Raw genomic sequence first — 25,887 nt, 5'->3', positions numbered from 1 at the left:
CCCCTTTGTGTTTTTTCGATATTTTTGACATACTAACCCCTTTGTGTTTTATCGCCGTTTTCGACATACGAACCCCTTTGTGTTTTTTCTATTTTTTCGACATACTAACCCCTTTGTGTTTTTTCGCCATTTTCGCCATACTAACCCCTTTGTGTTTTTTTGACATTTTCGACATACTAACCCCTTTGTGTTTTTTCTAATTTTTCGACATACTAACCCCTTTGTGTTTTTTCGACATTTTCGACATACTAACCCCTTTGTGTTTTTTCTATTTTTTCAACATACTAACCCCTTTGTGTTTTTTTGATATTTTTGACATACTAACCCCTTTGTGTTTTATCGCCGTTTTCGACATACTAACCCCTTTGTGTTTTTTCGACATTTTCGACATACTAACCCCTTTGTGTTTTTTCGACATTTTCGACATACTAACCCCTTTGTGTTTTTTCGACATTTTCGACTTACTAACCCCTTTGTGTTTTTTCTATTTTTACGACATACTAACCCCTTTGTGTTTTTTCTAATTTTTGACATACTAACCCCTTTGTGTTTTTTCTATTTTTACGACATACTAACCCCTTTGTGTTTTTTCGCCATTTTCGACATACAAACCCCTTTGTGTTTTTTCTAATTTTTGACATACTAACCCCTTTGTGTTTTTTCTATTTTTACGACATACTAACCCCTTTGTGTTTTTTCGCCATTTTCGACATACAAACCCCTTTGTGTTTTTTCGACATTTTCGACATACTAACCCCTTTGTGTTTTTTCTAATTTTTGACATACTAACCCCTTTGTGTTTTTTCGCCATTTTCGACATACAAACCCATTTGTGTTTTTTCGACATTTTCGACATACTAACCCCTTTGTGTTTTTTCGACATTTTCGACATACTAACCCCTTTGTGTTTTTTCGACATTTACGACATACTAACCCCTTTGTGTTTTTTCGACATTTTTGACATACTAACCCCTTTGTGTTTTTTCGACATTTTTGACATACTAACCCCTTTGTGTTTTTTCGACATTTTCGACATACTAACCCCTTTGTGTTTTTTCGCCATTTACGACATACTAACCCCTTTGTGTTTTTTCGTTATTTTCGACATACAAACCCCTTTGTGTTTTTTCGACATTTTTGACATACTAAACCCTTTGTGTTTTTTCTAATTTTTCGACATACTACCCCTTTGTGTTTTTTCGCCATTTACGACATACTAACCCCTTTGTGTTTTTTCGATATTTTTGACATAATAACCCCTTTGTGTTTTATCGACATTTTCTACTTACTAACCCATTGTGTTTTTTCGACTATTACGACATACTAACCCCTTTGTGTTTTTTTGACATTTTCGACATACTAAACCCTTTGTGTTTTTTCTAATTTTTCGACATACTAACCCCTTTGTGTTTTTTCGATATTTTTGACATACTAACCCCTTTGTGTTTTTTCGATATTTTTGACATACTAACTTTGTGTTTTATCGACATTTTCGACATACTAACCCCTTTGTGTTTTTTCTAATTTTTCGACATACTAACCCCTTTGTGTTTTTTTGACATTTTCGACATACTAAACCCTTTGTGTTTTTTCTAATTTTTCGACATACTAACCCCTTTGTGTTTTTTCTAATTTTTGACATACTAACCCCTTTGTGTTTTTTCGATATTTTTGACATACTAACTTTGTGTTTTATCGACATTTTCGACATACTAACCCCTTTGTGTTTTTTCTAATTTTTCGACATACTAACCCCTTTGTGTTTATTCGCCATTTACGACATACTAACCCCTTTGTGTTTTTTCGACATTATCGACATACTAACCCCTTGTGTTTTTTCGACATTTTCGACATACTAAACCCTTTGTGTTTTTTCTAATTTTTCGACATACTAACCCCTTTGTGTTTTTTCGACATTTTCGACATACTAAACCCTTTGTGTTTTTTCTAATTTTTGACATACTAACCCCTTTGTGTTTTTTCTATTTTTTCGACATACTAACCCCTTTGTGTTTTTTCGATATTTTTGACATACTAACCCCTTTGTGTTTTATCGCCGTTTTCGACATACGAACCCCTTTGTGTTTTTTCTATTTTTTCGACATACTAACCCCTTTGTGTTTTTTCGCCATTTTCGCCATACTAACCCCTTTGTGTTTTTTCTATTTTTTCGACATACTAACCCCTTTGTGTTTTTTCGACATTTTGGACATACTAACCCCTTTGTGTTTTTTCGACATTTACGACATACTAACCCCCTTTTGTGTTTTTTCGACATTTTCGACATACTAACCCCTTTGTGTTTTTTCGACATTTTCGACATACCAACCCCTTTGTGTTTTTTAGACATTTACGACATACTAACCCCCTTTTGTGTTTTTTCGACATTTACGACATACTAATCCCCTTTTGTGTTTTTTCGACATTTACGACATACTAACCCCCTTTTGTGTTTTTTCGCCATTTTCGACATACTAACCCCTTTGTGTTTTTTTTAAATTTTTGACATACTAACCCCTTTGTGTTTTTTCGACTATTACGACATACTAACCCCTTTGTGTTTTTTCGACATTTTCGACATACTAACCCCTTTGTGTTTTTTCGATATTTTCGACATACTAACCCCTTTGTGTTTTTTCTATTTTTTCGACATACTAACCCCTTTGTGTTTTTTCTAATTTTTGACATACTAACCCCTTTGTGTTTTTTCGACATTTTCGACATACTAACCCCTTTGTGTTTTTTCGATATTTTTGACATAATAACCCCTTTGTGTTTTATCGACATTTTCGACTTACTAACCCATTGTGTTTTTTCGACTATTACGACATACTAACCCCTTTGTGTTTTTTTGACATTTTCGACATACTAACCCCTTTGTGTTTTTTCTAATTTTTCGACATACTAACCCCTTTGTGTTTTTTCGACATTTTCGACATACTAACCCCTTTGTGTTTTTTCTATTTTTTCAACATACTAACCCCTTTGTGTTTTTTTGATATTTTTGACATACTAACCCCTTTGTGTTTTATCGCCGTTTTCGACATACTAACCCCTTTGTGTTTTTTCGACATTTTCGACATACTAACCCCTTTGTGTTTTTTCGACATTTTCGACATACTAACCCCTTTGTGTTTTTTCTAATTTTTGACATACTAACCCCTTTGTGTTTTTTCTATTTTTACGACATACTAACCCCTTTGTGTTTTTTCTAATTTTTGACATACTAACCCCTTTGTGTTTTTTCTATTTTTACGACATACTAACCCCTTTGTGTTTTTTCGCCATTTTCGACATACAAACCCCTTTGTGTTTTTTCTAATTTTTGACATACTAACCCCTTTGTGTTTTTTCTATTTTTACGACATACTAACCCCTTTGTGTTTTTTCGCCATTTTCGACATACAAACCCCTTTGTGTTTTTTCGACATTTTCGACATACTAACCCCTTTGTGTTTTTTCTAATTTTTGACATACTAACCCCTTTGTGTTTTTTCGCCATTTTCGACATACAAACCCATTTGTGTTTTTTCGACATTTTCGACATACTAACCCCTTTGTGTTTTTTCGACATTTTCGACATACTAACCCCTTTGTGTTTTTTCGACATTTACGACATACTAACCCCTTTGTGTTTTTTCGACATTTTTGACATACTAACCCCTTTGTGTTTTTTCGACATTTTTGACATACTAACCCCTTTGTGTTTTTTCGACATTTTCGACATACTAACCCCTTTGTGTTTTTTCGACATTTTTGACATACTAAACCCTTTGTGTTTTTTCTAATTTTTCGACATACTACCCCTTTGTGTTTTTTCGCCATTTACGACATACTAACCCCTTTGTGTTTTTTCGATATTTTTGACATAATAACCCCTTTGTGTTTTATCGACATTTTCGACTTACTAACCCATTGTGTTTTTTCGACTATTACGACATACTAACCCCTTTGTGTTTTTTCGACATTTTCGACATACTAAACCCTTTGTGTTTTTTCTAATTTTTCGACATACTAACCCCTTTGTGTTTTTTCTAATTTTGACATACTAACCCCTTTGTGTTTTTTCGATATTTTTGACATACTAACTTTGTGTTTTATCGACATTTTCGACATACTAACCCCTTTGTGTTTTTTCTAATTTTTCGACATACTAACCCCTTTGTGTTTTTTCGCCATTTACGACATACTAACCCCTTTGTGTTTTTTCGACATTATCGACATACTAACCCCTTGTGTTTTTTCGACATTTTCGACATACTAAACCCTTTGTGTTTTTTCTAATTTTTCGACATACTAACCCCTTTGTGTTTTTTCGACATTATCGACATACTAACCCCTTTGTGTTTTTTCGACATTTTCGACATACTAAACCCTTTGTGTTTTTTCAAATTTTTGACATACTAACCCCTTTGTGTTTTTTCTATTTTTTCGACATACTAACCCCTTTGTGTTTTTTCGATATTTTTGACATACTAACCCCTTTGTGTTTTATCGCCGTTTTCGACATACGAACCCCTTTGTGTTTTTTCTATTTTTTCGACATACTAACCCCTTTGTGTTTTTTCGCCATTTTCGCCATACTAACCCCTTTGTGTTTTTTCTATTTTTTCGACATACTAACCCCTTTGTGTTTTTTCGACATTTTGGACATACTAACCCCTTTGTGTTTTTTCGACATTTACGACATACTAACCCCCTTTTGTGTTTTTTCGACATTTTCGACATACTAACCCCTTTGTGTTTTTTCGACATTTTCGACATACCAACCCCTTTGTGTTTTTTAGACATTTACGACATACTAACCCCCTTTTGTGTTTTTTCGACATTTACGACATACTAACCCCCTTTTGTGTTTTTTCGACATTTACGACATACTAACCCCCTTTTGTGTTTTTTCGCCATTTTCGACATACTAACCCCTTTGTGTTTTTTTTAAATTTTTGACATACTAACCCCTTTGTGTTTTTTCGACTATTACGACATACTAACCCCTTTGTGTTTTTTCGACATTTTCGACATACTAACCCCTTTGTGTTTTTTCGATATTTTCGACATACTAACCCCTTTGTGTTTTTTCTATTTTTTCGACATACTAACCCCTTTGTGTTTTTTCGACATTTTTGACATACTAAACCCTTTGTGTTTTTTCTAATTTTTCGACATACTACCCCTTTGTGTTTTTTCGCCATTTACGACATACTAACCCCTTTGTGTTTTTTCGATATTTTTGACATAATAACCCCTTTGTGTTTTATCGACATTTTCGACTTACTAACCCATTGTGTTTTTTCGACTATTACGACATACTAACCCCTTTGTGTTTTTTCGACATTTTCGACATACTAAACCCTTTGTGTTTTTTCTAATTTTTGACATACTAACCCCTTTGTGTTTTTTCGATATTTTTGACATAATAACCCCTTTGTGTTTTATCGACATTTTCGACTTACTAACCCATTGTGTTTTTTCGACTATTACGACATACTAACCCCTTTGTGTTTTTTCGACATTTTCGACATACTAACCCCTTTGTGTTTTTTCTATTTTTTCAACATACTAACCCCTTTGTGTTTTTTTGATATTTTTGACATACTAACCCCTTTGTGTTTTATCGCCGTTTTCGACATACTAACCCCTTTGTGTTTTTTCGCCATTTACGACATACTAACCCCTTTGTGTTTTTTCGACATTTTCGACATACTAACCCCTTTGTGTTTTTTCGCCATTTTCGACATACTAACCCCTTTGTGTTTTTTCTAATTTTTGACATACTAACCCCTTTGTGTTTTTTCTATTTTTTTGACATACTAACCCCTTTGTGTTTTTTCGCCATTTTCGACATACTAACCCCTTTGTGTTTTTTCTAATTTTTCGACATACTAACCCCTTTGTGTTTTTTCGACATTTACGTCATACTAACCCCTTTGTGTTTTTTCGACATTTTCGACATACTAACCCCTTTGTGTTTTTTTCTAATTTTCGACATAGTAACCCCTTTGTGTTTTTTCTAATTTTTCGACATACTAACCCCTTTGTGTTTTTTCGCCATTTTCGACATACTAACCCCTTTGTGTTTTTTCGATATTTTTGACATACTAACCCCTTTGTGTTTTATCGCCGTTTTCGACATACTAACCCCTTTGTGTTTTTTCGCCATTTTCGACATACTAACCCCTTTGTGTTTTTTTCTAATTTTTGACATACTAACCCCTTTGTGTTTTTTCTAATTTTTCGACATACTAACCCCTTTGTGTTTTTTCGACATTTACGTCATACTAACCCCTTTGTGTTTTTTCGACATTTTCGACATACTAACCCCTTTGTGTTTTTTCGCCATTTTCGACATACTAACCCCTTTGTGTTTTTTCGCCATTTTCGACATACTAACCCCTTTGTTTTTTCTAATTTTTGACATACTAACCCCTTTGTGTTTTTTCTAATTTTTCGACATACTAACCCCTTTGTGTTTTTTCTAATTTTTCGACATACTAACCCTTTTGTGTTTTTTCTAATTTTTCGACATACTAACCCCTTTGTGTTTTTTCGACATTTTCGACATACTAACCCCTTTGTGTTTTTTCGACATACTAACCCCTTTGTGTTTTTTAGACATTTTTGACATACTAACCCCTTTGTGTTTTTTCGACATTTTCGACATACTAACCCCTTTGTGTTTTTTCGCCATTTTCGACATACTAAACCCTTTGTGTTTTTTCTAATTTTTGACATACTAACCCCTTTGTGTTTTTTCTATTTTTTCGACATACTAAACCCTTTGTGTTTTTTCTAATTTTTGACATACTAACCCCTTTGGGTTTTTTCTATTTTTTCGACATACTAACCCCTTTGTGTTTTTTCGACATTTTCTACATACTAACCCCTTTGTGTTTTTTCTAATTTTCGACATACTAACCCCTTTGTGTTTTTTCTAATTTTTGACATACTAACCCCTTTGTGTTTTTTCTAATTTTTCGACATACTAACCCCTTTGTGTTTTTTCGACATTTTCGACATACTAACCCCTTTGTGTTTTTTCTATTTTTTCAACATACTAACCCCTTTGTGTTTTTTTGATATTTTTGACATACTAACCCCTTTGTGTTTTATCGCCGTTTTCGACATACTAACCCCTTTGTGTTTTTTCGACATTTTCGACATACTAACCCCTTTGTGTTTTTTCGACATTTTCGACATACTAACCCCTTTGTGTTTTTTCGACATTTTCGACTTACTAACCCCTTTGTGTTTTTTCTATTTTTACGACATACTAACCCCTTTGTGTTTTTTCTAATTTTTGACATACTAACCCCTTTGTGTTTTTTCTATTTTTACGACATACTAACCCCTTTGTGTTTTTTCGCCATTTTCGACATACAAACCCCTTTGTGTTTTTTCTAATTTTTGACATACTAACCCCTTTGTGTTTTTTCGACATTTTCGACATACTAACCCCTTTGTGTTTTTTCGATATTTTTGACATAATAACCCCTTTGTGTTTTATCGACATTTTCGACTTACTAACCCATTGTGTTTTTTCGACTATTACGACATACTAACCCCTTTGTGTTTTTTTGACATTTTCGACATACTAACCCCTTTGTGTTTTTTCTAATTTTTCGACATACTAACCCCTTTGTGTTTTTTCGACATTTTCGACATACTAACCCCTTTGTGTTTTTTCTATTTTTTCAACATACTAACCCCTTTGTGTTTTTTTGATATTTTTGACATACTAACCCCTTTGTGTTTTATCGCCGTTTTCGACATACTAACCCCTTTGTGTTTTTTCGACATTTTCGACATACTAACCCCTTTGTGTTTTTTCGACATTTTCGACATACTAACCCCTTTGTGTTTTTTCTAATTTTTGACATACTAACCCCTTTGTGTTTTTTCTATTTTTACGACATACTAACCCCTTTGTGTTTTTTCTAATTTTTGACATACTAACCCCTTTGTGTTTTTTCTATTTTTACGACATACTAACCCCTTTGTGTTTTTTCGCCATTTTCGACATACAAACCCCTTTGTGTTTTTTCTAATTTTTGACATACTAACCCCTTTGTGTTTTTTCTATTTTTACGACATACTAACCCCTTTGTGTTTTTTCGCCATTTTCGACATACAAACCCCTTTGTGTTTTTTCGACATTTTCGACATACTAACCCCTTTGTGTTTTTTCTAATTTTTGACATACTAACCCCTTTGTGTTTTTTCGCCATTTTCGACATACAAACCCATTTGTGTTTTTTCGACATTTTCGACATACTAACCCCTTTGTGTTTTTTCGACATTTTCGACATACTAACCCCTTTGTGTTTTTTCGACATTTACGACATACTAACCCCTTTGTGTTTTTTCGACATTTTTGACATACTAACCCCTTTGTGTTTTTTCGACATTTTTGACATACTAACCCCTTTGTGTTTTTTCGACATTTTCGACATACTAACCCCTTTGTGTTTTTTCGACATTTTTGACATACTAAACCCTTTGTGTTTTTTCTAATTTTTCGACATACTACCCCTTTGTGTTTTTTCGCCATTTACGACATACTAACCCCTTTGTGTTTTTTCGATATTTTTGACATAATAACCCCTTTGTGTTTTATCGACATTTTCGACTTACTAACCCATTGTGTTTTTTCGACTATTACGACATACTAACCCCTTTGTGTTTTTTCGACATTTTCGACATACTAAACCCTTTGTGTTTTTTCTAATTTTTCGACATACTAACCCCTTTGTGTTTTTTCTAATTTTGACATACTAACCCCTTTGTGTTTTTTCGATATTTTTGACATACTAACTTTGTGTTTTATCGACATTTTCGACATACTAACCCCTTTGTGTTTTTTCTAATTTTTCGACATACTAACCCCTTTGTGTTTTTTCGCCATTTACGACATACTAACCCCTTTGTGTTTTTTCGACATTATCGACATACTAACCCCTTGTGTTTTTTCGACATTTTCGACATACTAAACCCTTTGTGTTTTTTCTAATTTTTCGACATACTAACCCCTTTGTGTTTTTTCGACATTATCGACATACTAACCCCTTTGTGTTTTTTCGACATTTTCGACATACTAAACCCTTTGTGTTTTTTCAAATTTTTGACATACTAACCCCTTTGTGTTTTTTCGATATTTTTGACATACTAACCCCTTTGTGTTTTATCGCCGTTTTCGACATACGAACCCCTTTGTGTTTTTTCTATTTTTTCGACATACTAACCCCTTTGTGTTTTTTCGCCATTTTCGCCATACTAACCCCTTTGTGTTTTTTCTATTTTTTCGACATACTAACCCCTTTGTGTTTTTTCGACATTTTGGACATACTAACCCCTTTGTGTTTTTTCGACATTTACGACATACTAACCCCCTTTTGTGTTTTTTCGACATTTTCGACATACTAACCCCTTTGTGTTTTTTCGACATTTTCGACATACCAACCCCTTTGTGTTTTTTAGACATTTACGACATACTAACCCCCTTTTGTGTTTTTTCGACATTTACGACATACTAACCCCCTTTTGTGTTTTTTCGACATTTACGACATACTAACCCCCTTTTGTGTTTTTTCGCCATTTTCGACATACTAACCCCTTTGTGTTTTTTTTAAATTTTTGACATACTAACCCCTTTGTGTTTTTTCGACTATTACGACATACTAACCCCTTTGTGTTTTTTCGACATTTTCGACATACTAACCCCTTTGTGTTTTTTCGATATTTTCGACATACTAACCCCTTTGTGTTTTTTCTATTTTTTCGACATACTAACCCCTTTGTGTTTTTTCGACATTTTTGACATACTAAACCCTTTGTGTTTTTTCTAATTTTTCGACATACTACCCCTTTGTGTTTTTTCGCCATTTACGACATACTAACCCCTTTGTGTTTTTTCGATATTTTTGACATAATAACCCCTTTGTGTTTTATCGACATTTTCGACTTACTAACCCATTGTGTTTTTTCGACTATTACGACATACTAACCCCTTTGTGTTTTTTCGACATTTTCGACATACTAAACCCTTTGTGTTTTTTCTAATTTTTGACATACTAACCCCTTTGTGTTTTTTCGATATTTTTGACATAATAACCCCTTTGTGTTTTATCGACATTTTCGACTTACTAACCCATTGTGTTTTTTCGACTATTACGACATACTAACCCCTTTGTGTTTTTTCGACATTTTCGACATACTAACCCCTTTGTGTTTTTTCTATTTTTTCAACATACTAACCCCTTTGTGTTTTTTTGATATTTTTGACATACTAACCCCTTTGTGTTTTATCGCCGTTTTCGACATACTAACCCCTTTGTGTTTTTTCGCCATTTACGACATACTAACCCCTTTGTGTTTTTTCGACATTTTCGACATACTAACCCCTTTGTGTTTTTTCGCCATTTTCGACATACTAACCCCTTTGTGTTTTTTCTAATTTTTGACATACTAACCCCTTTGTGTTTTTTCTATTTTTTTGACATACTAACCCCTTTGTGTTTTTTCGCCATTTTCGACATACTAACCCCTTTGTGTTTTTTCTAATTTTTCGACATACTAACCCCTTTGTGTTTTTTCGACATTTACGTCATACTAACCCCTTTGTGTTTTTTCGACATTTTCGACATACTAACCCCTTTGTGTTTTTTTCTAATTTTCGACATAGTAACCCCTTTGTGTTTTTTCTAATTTTTCGACATACTAACCCCTTTGTGTTTTTTCGCCATTTTCGACATACTAACCCCTTTGTGTTTTTTCGATATTTTTGACATACTAACCCCTTTGTGTTTTATCGCCGTTTTCGACATACTAACCCCTTTGTGTTTTTTCGCCATTTTCGACATACTAACCCCTTTGTGTTTTTTTCTAATTTTTGACATACTAACCCCTTTGTGTTTTTTCTAATTTTTCGACATACTAACCCCTTTGTGTTTTTTCGACATTTACGTCATACTAACCCCTTTGTGTTTTTTCGACATTTTCGACATACTAACCCCTTTGTGTTTTTTCGCCATTTTCGACATACTAACCCCTTTGTGTTTTTTCGCCATTTTCGACATACTAACCCCTTTGTTTTTTCTAATTTTTGACATACTAACCCCTTTGTGTTTTTTCTAATTTTTCGACATACTAACCCCTTTGTGTTTTTTCTAATTTTTCGACATACTAACCCTTTTGTGTTTTTTCTAATTTTTCGACATACTAACCCCTTTGTGTTTTTTCGACATTTTCGACATACTAACCCCTTTGTGTTTTTTCGACATTTACGACATACTAACCCCTTTGTGTTTTTTCGACATACTAACCCCTTTGTGTTTTTTAGACATTTTTGACATACTAACCCCTTTGTGTTTTTTCGACATTTTCGACATACTAACCCCTTTGTGTTTTTTCGCCATTTTCGACATACTAAACCCTTTGTGTTTTTTCTAATTTTTGACATACTAACCCCTTTGTGTTTTTTCTATTTTTTCGACATACTAAACCCTTTGTGTTTTTTCTAATTTTTGACATACTAACCCCTTTGGGTTTTTTCTATTTTTTCGACATACTAACCCCTTTGTGTTTTTTCGACATTTTCGACATACTAACCCCTTTGTGTTTTTTCTAATTTTCGACATACTAACCCCTTTGTGTTTTTTCTAATTTTTGACATACTAACCCCTTTGTGTTTTTTCTATTTTTTCGACATACTAACCCCTTTGTGTTTTTTCGACATTTTCGACATACTAACCCCTTTGTGTTTTTTCGACATTTTCGACATACTAACCCCTTTGTGTTTTTTCTAATTTTCGACATACTAACCCCTTTGTGTTTTTTCTAATTTTTGACATACTAACCCCTTTGTGTTTTTTCTATTTTTTCGACATACTAACCCCTTTGTGTTTTTTCGACATTTTGGACATACTAACCCCTTTGTGTTTTTTCCCCATTTTCGACATACTAACCCCTTTGTGTTTTTTCGACATTTTCGACATACTAACCCCTTTGTGTTTTTTCGACATTTTCGACATACTAACCCCTTTGTGTTTTTTCTAATTTTTGACATACTAACCCCTTTGTGTTTTTTCTAATTTTTGACATACTAACCCCTTTGTGTTTTTTCTATTTTTTCGACATACTAACCCCTTTGTGTTTTTTCGACATTTTCGACATACTAACCCCTTTGTGTTTTTTCGACATTTTCGACATACTAACCCCTTTGTGTTTTTTCTAATTTTCGACATACTAACCCCTTTGTGTTTTTTCTATTTTTTCGACATACTAACCCCTTTGTGTTTTTTCGACATTTTCGACATACTAACCCCTTTGTGTTTTTTCTATTTTTTCGACATACTAACCCCTTTGTGTTTTTTCCCCATTTTCGACATACTAACCCCTTTGTGTTTTTTCGACATTTACGTCATACTAACCCCTTTGTGTTTTTTCGATATTTTTGACATACTAACCCCTTTGTGTTTTATCGCCGTTTTCGACATACGAACCCCTTTGTGTTTTTTCTATTTTTTCGACATACTAACCCCTTTGTGTTTTTTCGCCATTTTCGCCATACTAACCCCTTTGTGTTTTTTTGACATTTTCGACATACTAACCCCTTTGTGTTTTTTCTAATTTTTCGACATACTAACCCCTTTGTGTTTTTTCGACATTTTCGACATACTAACCCCTTTGTGTTTTTTCTATTTTTTCAACATACTAACCCCTTTGTGTTTTTTTGATATTTTTGACATACTAACCCCTTTGTGTTTTATCGCCGTTTTCGACATACTAACCCCTTTGTGTTTTTTCGACATTTTCGACATACTAACCCCTTTGTGTTTTTTCGACATTTTCGACATACTAACCCCTTTGTGTTTTTTCGACATTTTCGACTTACTAACCCCTTTGTGTTTTTTCTATTTTTACGACATACTAACCCCTTTGTGTTTTTTCTAATTTTTGACATACTAACCCCTTTGTGTTTTTTCTATTTTTACGACATACTAACCCCTTTGTGTTTTTTCGCCATTTTCGACATACAAACCCCTTTGTGTTTTTTCGCCATTTTCGACATACAAACCCATTTGTGTTTTTTCGACATTTTCGACATACTAACCCCTTTGTGTTTTTTCGACATTTTCGACATACTAACCCCTTTGTGTTTTTTCGACATTTACGACATACTAACCCCTTTGTGTTTTTTCGACATTTTTGACATACTAACCCCTTTGTGTTTTTTCGACATTTTTGACATACTAACCCCTTTGTGTTTTTTCGACATTTTCGACATACTAACCCCTTTGTGTTTTTTCGCCATTTACGACATACTAACCCCTTTGTGTTTTTTCGTTATTTTCGACATACAAACCCCTTTGTGTTTTTTCGACATTTTTGACATACTAAACCCTTTGTGTTTTTTCTAATTTTTCGACATACTACCCCTTTGTGTTTTTTCGCCATTTACGACATACTAACCCCTTTGTGTTTTTTCGATATTTTTGACATAATAACCCCTTTGTGTTTTATCGACATTTTCTACTTACTAACCCATTGTGTTTTTTCGACTATTACGACATACTAACCCCTTTGTGTTTTTTTGACATTTTCGACATACTAAACCCTTTGTGTTTTTTCTAATTTTTCGACATACTAACCCCTTTGTGTTTTTTCTAATTTTTGACATACTAACCCCTTTGTGTTTTTTCGATATTTTTGACATACTAACTTTGTGTTTTATCGACATTTTCGACATACTAACCCCTTTGTGTTTTTTCTAATTTTTCGACATACTAACCCCTTTGTGTTTATTCGCCATTTACGACATACTAACCCCTTTGTGTTTTTTCGACATTATCGACATACTAACCCCTTGTGTTTTTTCGACATTTTCGACATACTAAACCCTTTGTGTTTTTTCTAATTTTTCGACATACTAACCCCTTTGTGTTTTTTCGACATTTTCGACATACTAAACCCTTTGTGTTTTTTCTAATTTTTGACATACTAACCCCTTTGTGTTTTTTCTATTTTTTCGACATACTAACCCCTTTGTGTTTTTTCGATATTTTTGACATACTAACCCCTTTGTGTTTTATCGCCGTTTTCGACATACGAACCCCTTTGTGTTTTTTCTATTTTTTCGACATACTAACCCCTTTGTGTTTTTTCGCCATTTTCGCCATACTAACCCCTTTGTGTTTTTTCTATTTTTTCGACATACTAACCCCTTTGTGTTTTTTCGACATTTTGGACATACTAACCCCTTTGTGTTTTTTCGACATTTACGACATACTAACCCCCTTTTGTGTTTTTTCGACATTTTCGACATACTAACCCCTTTGTGTTTTTTCGACATTTTCGACATACCAACCCCTTTGTGTTTTTTAGACATTTACGACATACTAACCCCCTTTTGTGTTTTTTCGACATTTACGACATACTAATCCCCTTTTGTGTTTTTTCGACATTTACGACATACTAACCCCCTTTTGTGTTTTTTCGCCATTTTCGACATACTAACCCCTTTGTGTTTTTTTTAAATTTTTGACATACTAACCCCTTTGTGTTTTTTCGACTATTACGACATACTAACCCCTTTGTGTTTTTTCGACATTTTCGACATACTAACCCCTTTGTGTTTTTTCGATATTTTCGACATACTAACCCCTTTGTGTTTTTTCTATTTTTTCGACATACTAACCCCTTTGTGTTTTTTCTAATTTTTGACATACTAACCCCTTTGTGTTTTTTCGACATTTTCGACATACTAACCCCTTTGTGTTTTTTCGATATTTTTGACATAATAACCCCTTTGTGTTTTATCGACATTTTCGACTTACTAACCCATTGTGTTTTTTCGACTATTACGACATACTAACCCCTTTGTGTTTTTTTGACATTTTCGACATACTAACCCCTTTGTGTTTTTTCTAATTTTTCGACATACTAACCCCTTTGTGTTTTTTCGACATTTTCGACATACTAACCCCTTTGTGTTTTTTCTATTTTTTCAACATACTAACCCCTTTGTGTTTTTTTGATATTTTTGACATACTAACCCCTTTGTGTTTTATCGCCGTTTTCGACATACTAACCCCTTTGTGTTTTTTCGACATTTTCGACATACTAACCCCTTTGTGTTTTTTCGACATTTTCGACATACTAACCCCTTTGTGTTTTTTCTAATTTTTGACATACTAACCCCTTTGTGTTTTTTCTATTTTTACGACATACTAACCCCTTTGTGTTTTTTCTAATTTTTGACATACTAACCCCTTTGTGTTTTTTCTATTTTTACGACATACTAACCCCTTTGTGTTTTTTCGCCATTTTCGACATACAAACCCCTTTGTGTTTTTTCTAATTTTTGACATACTAACCCCTTTGTGTTTTTTCTATTTTTACGACATACTAACCCCTTTGTGTTTTTTCGCCATTTTCGACATACAAACCCCTTTGTGTTTTTTCGACATTTTCGACATACTAACCCCTTTGTGTTTTTTCTAATTTTTGACATACTAACCCCTTTGTGTTTTTTCGCCATTTTCGACATACAAACCCATTTGTGTTTTTTCGACATTTTCGACATACTAACCCCTTTGTGTTTTTTCGACATTTTCGACATACTAACCCCTTTGTGTTTTTTCGACATTTACGACATACTAACCCCTTTGTGTTTTTTCGACATTTTTGACATACTAACCCCTTTGTGTTTTTTCGACATTTTTGACATACTAACCCCTTTGTGTTTTTTCGACATTTTCGACATACTAACCCCTTTGTGTTTTTTCGACATTTTTGACATACTAAACCCTTTGTGTTTTTTCTAATTTTTCGACATACTACCCCTTTGTGTTTTTTCGCCATTTACGACATACTAACCCCTTTGTGTTTTTTCGATATTTTTGACATAATAACCCCTTTGTGTTTTATCGACATTTTCGACTTACTAACCCATTGTGTTTTTTCGACTATTACGACATACTAACCCCTTTGTGTTTTTTCGACATTTTCGACATACTAAACCCTTTGTGTTTTTTCTAATTTTTCGACATACTAACCCCTTTGTGTTTTTTCTAATTTTGACATACTAACCCCTTTGTGTTTTTTCGATATTTTTGACATACTAACTTTGTGTTTTATCGACATTTTCGACATACTAACCCCTTTGTGTTTTTTCTAATTTTTCGACATACTAACCCCTTTGTGTTTTTTCGCCATTTACGACATACTAACCCCTTTGTGTTTTTTCGACATTATCGACATACTAACCCCTTTGTGTTTTTTCGACATTTTCGACATACTAAACCCTTTGTGTTTTTTCAAATTTTTGACATACTAACCCCTTTTTGTTTTTTCTATTTTTTCGACATACTAACCCCTTTGTGTTTTTTCGATATTTTTGACATACTAACCCCTTTGTGTTTTATCGCCGTTTTCGACATACGAACCCCTTTGTGTTTTTTCTATTTTTTCGACATACTAACCCCTTTGTGTTTTTTCGCCATTTTCGCCATACTAACCCCTTTGTGTTTTTTCTATTTTTTCGACATACTAACCCCTTTGTGTTTTTTCGACATTTTGGACATACTAACCCCTTTGTGTTTTTTCGACATTTACGACATACTAACCCCCTTTTGTGTTTTTTCGACATTTTCGACATACTAACCCCTTTGTGTTTTTTCGACATTTTCGACATACCAACCCCTTTGTGTTTTTTAGACATTTACGACATACTAACCCCCTTTTGTGTTTTTTCGACATTTACGACATACTAACCCCCTTTTGTGTTTTTTCGACATTTACGACATACTAACCCCCTTTTGTGTTTTTTCGCCATTTTCGACATACTAACCCCTTTGTGTTTTTTTTAAATTTTTGACATACTAACCCCTTTGTGTTTTTTCGACTATTACGACATACTAACCCCTTTGTGTTTTTTCGACATTTTCGACATACTAACCCCTTTGTGTTTTTTCGATATTTTCGACATACTAACCCCTTTGTGTTTTTTCTATTTTTTCGACATACTAACCCCTTTGTGTTTTTTCGACATTTTTGACATACTAAACCCTTTGTGTTTTTTCTAATTTTTCGACATACTACCCCTTTGTGTTTTTTCGCCATTTACGACATACTAACCCCTTTGTGTTTTTTCGATATTTTTGACATAATAACCCCTTTGTGTTTTATCGACATTTTCGACTTACTAACCCATTGTGTTTTTTCGACTATTACGACATACTAACCCCTTTGTGTTTTTTCGACATTTTCGACATACTAACCCCTTTGTGTTTTTTCTATTTTTTCAACATACTAACCCCTTTGTGTTTTTTTGATATTTTTGACATACTAACCCCTTTGTGTTTTATCGCCGTTTTCGACATACTAACCCCTTTGTGTTTTTTCGCCATTTACGACATACTAACCCCTTTGTGTTTTTTCGACATTTTCGACATACTAACCCCTTTGTGTTTTTTCGCCATTTTCGACATACTAACCCCTTTGTGTTTTTTCTAATTTTTGACATACTAACCCCTTTGTGTTTTTTCTATTTTTTTGACATACTAACCCCTTTGTGTTTTTTCGCCATTTTCGACATACTAACCCCTTTGTGTTTTTTCTAATTTTTCGACATACTAACCCCTTTGTGTTTTTTCGACATTTTCGACATACTAACCCCTTTGTGTTTTTTTCTAATTTTCGACATAGTAACCCCTTTGTGTTTTTTCTAATTTTTCGACATACTAACCCCTTTGTGTTTTTTCGCCATTTTCGACATACTAACCCCTTTGTGTTTTTTCGATATTTTTGACATACTAACCCCTTTGTGTTTTATCGCCGTTTTCGACATACTAACCCCTTTGTGTTTTTTCGCCATTTTCGACATACTAACCCCTTTGTGTTTTTTTCTAATTTTTGACATACTAACCCCTTTGTGTTTTTTCTAATTTTTCGACATACTAACCCCTTTGTGTTTTTTCGACATTTACGTCATACTAACCCCTTTGTGTTTTTTCGACATTTTCGACATACTAACCCCTTTGTGTTTTTTCGCCATTTTCGACATACTAACCCCTTTGTGTTTTTTCGCCATTTTCGACATACTAACCCCTTTGTTTTTTCTAATTTTTGACATACTAACCCCTTTGTGTTTTTTCTAATTTTTCGACATACTAACCCCTTTGTGTTTTTTCTAATTTTTCGACATACTAACCCTTTTGTGTTTTTTCTAATTTTTCGACATACTAACCCCTTTGTGTTTTTTCGACATTTTCGACATACTAACCCCTTTGTGTTTTTTCGACATTTACGACATACTAACCCCTTTGTGTTTTTTCGACATACTAACCCCTTTGTGTTTTTTAGACATTTTTGACATACTAACCCCTTTGTGTTTTTTCGACATTTTCGACATACTAACCCCTTTGTGTTTTTTCGCCATTTTCGACATACTAAACCCTTTGTGTTTTTTCTAATTTTTGACATACTAACCCCTTTGTGTTTTTTCTATTTTTTCGACATACTAAACCCTTTGTGTTTTTTCTAATTTTTGACATACTAACCCCTTTGGGTTTTTTCTATTTTTTCGACATACTAACCCCTTTGTGTTTTTTCGACATTTTCTACATACTAACCCCTTTGTGTTTTTTCTAATTTTCGACATACTAACCCCTTTGTGTTTTTTCTAATTTTTGACATACTAACCCCTTTGTGTTTTTTCTATTTTTTCGACATACTAACCCCTTTGTGTTTTTTCGACATTTTCGACATACTAACCCCTTTGTGTTTTTTCGACATTTTCGACATACTAACCCCTTTGTGTTTTTTCTAATTTTCGACATACTAACCCCTTTGTGTTTTTTCTAATTTTTGACATACTAACCCCTTTGTGTTTTTTCTATTTTTTCGACATACTAACCCCTTTGTGTTTTTTCGACATTTTGGACATACTAACCCCTTTGTGTTTTTTCCCCATTTTCGACATACTAACCCCTTTGTGTTTTTTCGACATTTTCGACATACTAACCCCTTTGTGTTTTTTCGACATTTTCGACATACTAACCCCTTTGTGTTTTTTCTAATTTTCGACATACTAACCCCTTTGTGTTTTTTCTAATTTTTGACATACTAACCCCTTTGTGTTTTTTCTATTTTTTCGACATACTAACCCCTTTGTGTTTTTTCGACATTTTCGACATACTAACCCCTTTGTGTTTTTTCGACATTTTCGACATACTAACCCCTTTGTGTTTTTTCTAATTTTCGACATACTAACCCCTTTGTGTTTTTTCTATTTTTTCGACATACTAACCCCTTTGTGTTTTTTCGACATTTTCGACATACTAACCCCTTTGTGTTTTTTCTATTTTTTCGACATACTAACCCCTTTGTGTTTTTTCCCCATTTTCGACATACTAACCCCTTTGTGTTTTTTCGACATTTACGTCATACTAACCCCTTTGTGTTTTTTCGATATTTTTGACATACTAACCCCTTTGTGTTTTATCGCCGTTTTCGACATACGAACCCCTTTGTGTTTTTTCTATTTTTTCGACATACTAACCCCTTTGTGTTTTTTCGCCATTTTCGCCATACTAACCCCTTTGTGTTTTTTCTATTTTTTCGACATACTAACCCCTTTGTGTTTTTTCGACATTTTCGACATACTAACCCCTTTGTGTTTTTTCGACATTTTCGCCATACTAACCCCTTTGTGTTTTTTCTATTTTTTCGACATACTAACCCCTTTGTGTTTTTTCGACATTTTCGACATACTAACCCCTTTGTGTTTTTTCGACATTTACGACATACTAACCCCCTTTTGTGTTTTTTCGACATTTTCGACATACTAACCCCTTTGTGTTTTTTCGACATTTTCGACATACCAACCCCTTTGTGTTTTTTAGACATTTACGACATACTAACCCCCTTTTGTGTTTTTTCGACATTTACGACATACTAACCCCCTTTTGTGTTTTTTCGACATTTACGACATACTAACCCCCTTTTGTGTTTTTTCGCCATTTTTGACATACTAACCCCTTTGTGTTTTTTCGACATTTTCGACATACTAAACCCTTTGTGTTTTTTCTAATTTTTCGACATACTACCCCTTTGTGTTTTTTCGCCATTTACGACATACTAACCCCTTTGTGTTTTTTCGACTATTACGACATACTAACCCCTTTGTGTTTTTTCGACATTTTCGACATACTAACCCCTTTGTGTTTTTTCGATATTTTCGACATACTAACCCCTTTGTGTTTTTTCTATTTTTTCGACATACTAACCCCTTTGTGTTTTTTCTAATTTTTGACATACTAACCCCTTTGTGTTTTTTCGACATTTTCGACATACTAACCCCTTTGTGTTTTTTCGATATTTTTGACATAATAACCCCTTTGTGTTTTATCGACATTTTCGACTTACTAACCCATTGTGTTTTTTCGACTATTACGACATACTAACCCCTTTGTGTTTTTTTGACATTTTCGACATACTAACCCCTTTGTGTTTTTTCTAATTTTTCGACATACTAACCCCTTTGTGTTTTTTCGACATTTTCGACATACTAACCCCTTTGTGTTTTTTCTATTTTTTCAACATACTAACCCCTTTGTGTTTTTTCGATATTTTTGACATACTAACCCCTTTGTGTTTTATCGCCGTTTTCGACATACTAACCCCTTTGTGTTTTTTCGACATTTTCGACATACTAACCCCTTTGTGTTTTTTCGACATTTTCGACATACTAAACCCTTTGTGTTTTTTCTAATTTTTCGACATACTAACCCCTTTGTGTTTTTTCGACATTTTCGACATACTAAACCCTTTGTGTTTTTTCTAATTTTTGACATACTAACCCCTTTGTGTTTTTTCTATTTTTTCGACATACTAACCCCTTTGTGTTTTTTCGATATTTTTGACATACTAACCCCTTTGTGTTTTATCGCCGTTTTCGACATACTAACCCCTTTGTGTTTTTTCGCCATTTTCGCCATACTAACCCCTTTGTGTTTTTTCTATTTTTTCGACATACTAACCCCTTTGTGTTTTTTCGACATTTTGGACATACTAACCCCTTTGTGTTTTTTCGACATTTTCGACATACCAACCCCTTTGTGTTTTTTAGACATTTACGACATACTAACCCCCTTTTGTGTTTTTTCGACATTTACGACATACTAACCCCCTTTTGTGTTTTTTCGACATTTACGACATACTAACCCCCTTTTGTGTTTTTTCGCCATTTTCGACATACTAACCCCTTTGTGTTTTTTTTAAATTTTTGACATACTAACCCCTTTGTGTTTTTTCGACTATTACGACATACTAACCCCTTTGTGTTTTTTCGACATTTTCGACATACTAAACCCTTTGTGTTTTTTCTAATTTTTCGACATACTAACCCCTTTGTGTTTTTTCGACATTTTCGACATACTAACCCCTTTGTGTTTTTTCTATTTTTTCAACATACTAACCCCTTTGTGTTTTTTCGACATTTACGACATACTAACCCCTTTGTGTTTTTTCGACATTTTCGACATACTAACCCCTTTGCTTTTTTTCGACATTTTCGACATACTAACCCCTTTGTGTTTTTTCGATATTTTCGACATACTAACCCCTTTGTGTTTTTTCTATTTTTTCGACATACTAACCCCTTTGTGTTTTTTCTAATTTTTGACATACTAACCCCTTTGTGTTTTTTCGACATTTTCGACATACTAACCCCTTTGTGTTTTTTCGATATTTTTGACATAATAACCCCTTTGTGTTTTATCGACATTTTCGACTTACTAACCCATTGTGTTTTTTCGACTATTACGACATACTAACCCCTTTGTGTTTTTTTGACATTTTCGACATACTAACCCCTTTGTGTTTTTTCTAATTTTTCGACATACTAACCCCTTTGTGTTTTTTCGACATTTTCGACATACTAACCCCTTTGTGTTTTTTCTATTTTTTCAACATACTAACCCCTTTGTGTTTTTTTGATATTTTTGACATACTAACCCCTTTGTGTTTTATCGCCGTTTTCGACATACTAACCCCTTTGTGTTTTTTCGACATTTTCGACATACTAACCCCTTTGTGTTTTTTCGACATTTTCGACATACTAACCCCTTTGTGTTTTTTCTAATTTTTGACATACTAACCCCTTTGTGTTTTTTCTATTTTTACGACATACTAACCCCTTTGTGTTTTTTCTAATTTTTGACATACTAACCCCTTTGTGTTTTTTCTATTTTTACGACATACTAACCCCTTTGTGTTTTTTCGCCATTTTCGACATACAAACCCCTTTGTGTTTTTTCTAATTTTTGACATACTAACCCCTTTGTGTTTTTTCTATTTTTACGACATACTAACCCCTTTGTGTTTTTTCGCCATTTTCGACATACAAACCCCTTTGTGTTTTTTCGACATTTTCGACATACTAACCCCTTTGTGTTTTTTCTAATTTTTGACATACTAACCCCTTTGTGTTTTTTCGCCATTTTCGACATACAAACCCATTTGTGTTTTTTCGACATTTTCGACATACTAACCCCTTTGTGTTTTTTCGACATTTTCGACATACTAACCCCTTTGTGTTTTTTCGACATTTTTGACATACTAACCCCTTTGTGTTTTTTCGACATTTTCGACATACTAACCCCTTTGTGTTTTTTCGCCATTTACGACATACTAACCCCTTTGTGTTTTTTCGATATTTTTGACATAATAACCCCTTTGTGTTTTATCGACATTTTCGACTTACTAACCCATTGTGTTTTTTCGACTATTACGACATACTAACCCCTTTGTGTTTTTTCGACATTTTCGACATACTAAACCCTTTGTGTTTTTTCTAATTTTTCGACATACTAACCCCTTTGTGTTTTTTCTAATTTTTGACATACTAACCCCTTTGTGTTTTTTCGATATTTTTGACATACTAACTTTGTGTTTTATCGACATTTTCGACATACTAACCCCTTTGTGTTTTTTCTAATTTTTCGACATACTAACCCCTTTGTGTTTTTTCGCCATTTACGACATACTAACCCCTTTGTGTTTTTTCGACATTATCGACATACTAAACCCTTTGTGTTTTTTCTAATTTTTCGACATACTAACCCCTTTGTGTTTTTTCTAATTTTTCGACATACTAACCCCTTTGTGTTTTTTCGACATTATCGACATACTAACCCCTTTGTGTTTTTTCGACATTTTCGACATACTAAACCCTTTGTGTTTTTTCTAATTTTTGACATACTAACCCCTTTGTGTTTTTTCTATTTTTTCGACATACTAACCCCTTTGTGTTTTTTCGCCATTTTCGCCATACTAACCCCTTTGTGTTTTTTCTATTTTTTCGACATACTAACCCCTTTGTGTTTTTTCGACATTTTGGACATACTAACCCCTTTGTGTTTTTTCGCCATTTTTGACATACTAACCCCTTTGTTTTTTTTCTAATTTTTGACATACTAACCCTTTTGTGTTTTTTCGCGTTTTTCTACATACTAACCCCTTTGTGTTTTTTCGCCATTTTCGACATACTAACCCCTTTGTGTTTTTTCGACATTTTCGACATACTAACGCCTTTGGGTTTTTTCGACATTTTCGACATACTAACCCCTTTGTGTTTTTTCGACATTTTCGACATACCAACCCCTTTGTGTTTTTTAGACATTTACGACATACTAACCCCCTTTTGTGTTTTTTCGACATTTACGACATACTAACCCCCTTTTGTGTTTTTTCGACATTTACGACATACTAACCCCCTTTTGTGTTTTTTCGCCATTTTCGACATACTAACCCCTTTGTGTTTTTTTTAAATTTTTGACATACTAACCCCTTTGTGTTTTTTCGACTATTACGACATACTAACCCCTTTGTGTTTTTTCGACATTTTCGACATACTAACCCCTTTGTGTTTTTTCGATATTTTCGACATACTAACCCCTTTGTGTTTTTTCTATTTTTTCGACATACTAACCCCTTTGTGTTTTTTCGACATTTTTGACATACTAAACCCTTTGTGTTTTTTCTAATTTTTCGACATACTACCCCTTTGTGTTTTTTCGCCATTTACGACATACTAACCCCTTTGTGTTTTTTCGATATTTTTGACATAATTACCCCTTTGTGTTTTATCGACATTTTCGACTTACTAACCCATTGTGTTTTTTCGACTATTACGACATACTAACCCCTTTGTGTTTTTTCGACATTTTCGACATACTAAACCCTTTGTGTTTTTTCTAATTTTTCGACATACTAACCCCTTTGTGTTTTTTCTAATTTTTGACATACTAACCCCTTTGTGTTTTTTCGATATTTTTGACATACTAACTTTGTGTTTTATCGACATTTTCGACATACTAACCCCTTTGTGTTTTTTCGACATTTTCGACTTACTAACCCATTGTGTTTTTTCGACTATTACGACATACTAACCCCTTTGTGTTTTTTCGACATTTTCGACATACTAAACCCTTTGTGTTTTTTCTAATTTTTGACATACTAACCCCTTTGTGTTTTTTCGATATTTTTGACATACTAACTTTGTGTTTTATCGACATTTTCGACATACTAACCCCTTTGTGTTTTTTCTAATTTTTCGACATACTAACCCCTTTGTGTTTTTTCTATTTTTTCAACATACTAACCCCTTTGTGTTTTTTTGATATTTTTGACATACTAACCCCTTTGTGTTTTATCGCCGTTTTCGACATACTAACCCCTTTGTGTTTTTTCGACATTTTCGACATACTAACCCCTTTGTGTTTTTTCGACATTTTCGACATACTAACCCCTTTGTGTTTTTTCTAATTTTTGACATACTAACCCCTTTGTGTTTTTTCTATTTTTACGACATACTAACCCCTTTGTGTTTTTTCGCCATTTTCGACATACAAACCCCTTTGTGTTTTTTCTAATTTTTGACATACTAACCCCTTTGTGTTTTTTCTATTTTTACGACATACTAACCCCTTTGTGTTTTTTCGCCATTTTCGACATACAAACCCCTTTGTGTTTTTTCGACATTTTCGACATACTAACCCCTTTGTGTTTTTTCTAATTTTTGACATACTAACCCCTTTGTGTTTTTTCGCCATTTTCGACATACAAACCCATTTGTGTTTTTTCGACATTTTCGACATACTAACCCCTTTGTGTTTTTTCGACATTTTCGACATACTAACCCCTTTGTGTTTTTTCGACATTTACGACATACTAACCCCTTTGTGTTTTTTCGACATTTTTGACATACTAACCCCTTTGTGTTTTTTCGACATTTTTGACATACTAACCCCTTTGTGTTTTTTCGACATTTTCGACATACTAACCCCTTTGTGTTTTTTCGCCATTTACGACATACTAACCCCTTTGTGTTTTTTCGACATTTTTGACATACTAAACCCTTTGTGTTTTTTCTAATTTTTCGACATACTACCCCTTTGTGTTTTTTCGCCATTTACGACATACTAACCCCTTTGTGTTTTTTCGATATTTTTGACATAATAACCCCTTTGTGTTTTATCGACATTTTCGACTTACTAACCCATTGTGTTTTTTCGACTATTACGACATACTAACCCCTTTGTGTTTTTTCGACATTTACGTCATACTAACCCCTTTGTGTTTTTTCGACATTTTCGACATACTAACCCCTTTGTGTTTTTTTCTAATTTTCGACATAGTAACCCCTTTGTGTTTTTTCTAATTTTTCGACATACTAACCCCTTTGTGTTTTTTCGCCATTTTCGACATACTAACCCCTTTGTGTTTTTTCGATATTTTTGACATACTAACCCCTTTGTGTTTTATCGCCGTTTTCGACATACTAACCCCTTTGTGTTTTTTCGCCATTTTCGACATACTAACCCCTTT

Source organism: Urocampus carinirostris, chromosome 16 (assembly GCF_059441175.1).
Source record: "Urocampus carinirostris isolate Australia breed hairy pipefish chromosome 16, RoL_Ucar_1.0, whole genome shotgun sequence".
Classification (NCBI taxonomy): domain Eukaryota; kingdom Metazoa; phylum Chordata; class Actinopteri; order Syngnathiformes; family Syngnathidae; genus Urocampus; species Urocampus carinirostris.
Note: the sequence above shows the minus strand (reverse complement) of the source record.